Source organism: Dipodomys ordii, unplaced genomic scaffold (assembly GCF_000151885.1).
Source record: "Dipodomys ordii isolate 6190 unplaced genomic scaffold, Dord_2.0 Scaffold39, whole genome shotgun sequence".
In the NCBI taxonomy this organism is placed as follows: Eukaryota; Metazoa; Chordata; class Mammalia; order Rodentia; family Heteromyidae; genus Dipodomys; species Dipodomys ordii.
In genome coordinates, this window is record NW_012267255.1 from 11357588 (window position 1) to 11359554 (window position 1967).

The 1967-nt window shown below is 39.7% G+C and overlaps 1 protein-coding gene across 2 annotated transcripts in view; it reads left to right on the plus strand.

The window, feature by feature from the left end:
* Rpap2 (RNA polymerase II associated protein 2) overlaps nt 1-1577 on the plus strand; it is a 64531-nt gene extending 62954 nt beyond the window's left edge. For both annotated transcript variants that reach the window (XM_013018352.1, XM_013018353.1), the window contains one exon: nt 1075-1577. The gene's annotated coding sequence lies outside the window, so the exon portion shown is untranslated. The remainder of the gene's footprint in view (nt 1-1074) is intronic.
* Nucleotides 1578-1967: the final 390 nt, after the last annotated feature.

Below are 1967 nucleotides of genomic sequence, written 5' to 3' on the forward strand. Positions count from 1 at the left end.
AGCACCACTTCCGGCTTTTTTCTTTTTGCTTATGTGGTGCTGAGGAATCAAACCCAGGGCCTCAGGCATGTAAGGCAAGTGCTCTACCACTGAGCCATCTTCCCAGCCCTGAATATATTTTTTTAAAAAGAAAACTTTCTCATCTTTGTCTAATCTCTTCCACTGAAGAATATTTAGTATATATCATTTTATTATTTGAATTTTTATAAAACAATCTTCAAGCAGATCAATTAGTACTTGCCACATGTTAGGAGGTATGTCTCCATAGTGGAGTGTTAGTATGCACAAGGCCCTGAGTTCAGTTCCTACCATCCTTTTCTTGAACCTGTTAGAAAACAAAAAATAAGGAATTGGCATAACTTCCTCAATCTTATGCTCTGTGGCCTTTTCAGGTGATGCTGAGGACTCTGTAAAAGCATATTCTTTCACTTTAGGAGTAAGCGCAGGATGGTTATGTAAGCATAGCAGTCAAAGGTCCTTTAGGAGATGTTGGATGTTTTAAGTAACATAGATCTGATTAATTAATCATTCCTTAGTTCAGCTTTTTCAAATGAGAAATGGAGATGGTTGTTAGGTGGAATTTTTTGTTCTTGTAAACCAAGGTAAACTTGAATCAGGATTTTATGACAAGGGATGAGGGAAAGAACAGGGAATTTTCCATTAGCTAGATCAAGGCCTACTGTTCACCTGGGGCACTGACACTACAAATGGGAGAGAAATGGAACACATTGGGAAGACAGCAGTGTCTACAGTAGTAGCTGGTAAAATAAAGAATGTTTTTGGTGGAATCTTTTTTGTTTTACTCAGTAGGTTTTAAAAACAGCATTGTATTTTTATTTTTTGCCAGTCCTGGGGCTTGAACTCAGGACCTGAGCACTGTTCCTGAGCTTCTTTGGCTCAAGACTAGCATTCTACCACTTGAGCCATGTGCCACTTCTGGTTGTTGTTTTGTTTTCTGTGTATGTGGTACTGAGGAATCGAACCCAGGGCTTCATGTATCCTAGGCAAGTACTTTACCACTAAGACACACTCCCAGCCCCTTAAAAAATGTTCTAAATATCCTGTTTGTTTCAGATATAATTCAGGAAGACAGAAGGTCAATACTACTCAACCATGTCTAGAATTCCAGCCACCCAATAATCATGGTCTGATGGTAAACAACGGATCCTGGTTTTGTTCCAAGAAAGATCTTCACCTTCTCAGGATGTTGCAGTCCCTAACTTCAGAGGAGAACCATTTCTGCAAGAGAATAATTGAGTTTTACAGCCGCTAGCTACAGACTTAGTATTTTTATTTTAGAAATACTGGAATTTTAAATTGCAATTTGGATGAATGTTCATTTTTCTTATAGTACTCTTATTCATGCTATATGCAAGTTCTCTATCACTTGAACTTTTGTTGGTGTTGTTATTTAAAGATAAGGTTCAAAGCCATCTTGAGAACTCTGAACCCCCAAGTAGCTGGCATTCAAGGGGTGTACCTTAATACCTAGCTTGAATGAATATTCTCTAACTTTTTTTGGCTAATGCCAGCTTGTAACAGTTGTTTGGTAAATGTAACCTAAGACCTTAAGATGTGTATTTAAAGCCGGGCGCTGGTGGCTCACGCCTGTAATCCTAGCTACTCAGGAGGCTGAGATCTGAGGATCGAGGTTCAAAGCCAGCCCGGGCAGGAGAGACTGTGAGACTCCTATCTCCAATAAACCACCAGGAAGTGGCGCTGTAGCTCAAGTGGTAGAGCGCTCGCCTTGAGCTGAAGAGCTGAGGGACAGCGCCCAGGCCCAGAGTTCAAGCCCTACGACCAACCAAAAAAAAAAAAAAAAGATGTGTATTTAAAAAAAAAAAAAACACAAAAACTCTATAACCTACCAATGGCTGATGTTAGTAATGTTAGCTACTCAAGAGGCTGAAGGAACACAATTTGAAAACAGCTGGAAAAAAGATCTGAGTAGACCTTTTTGCTTAGCA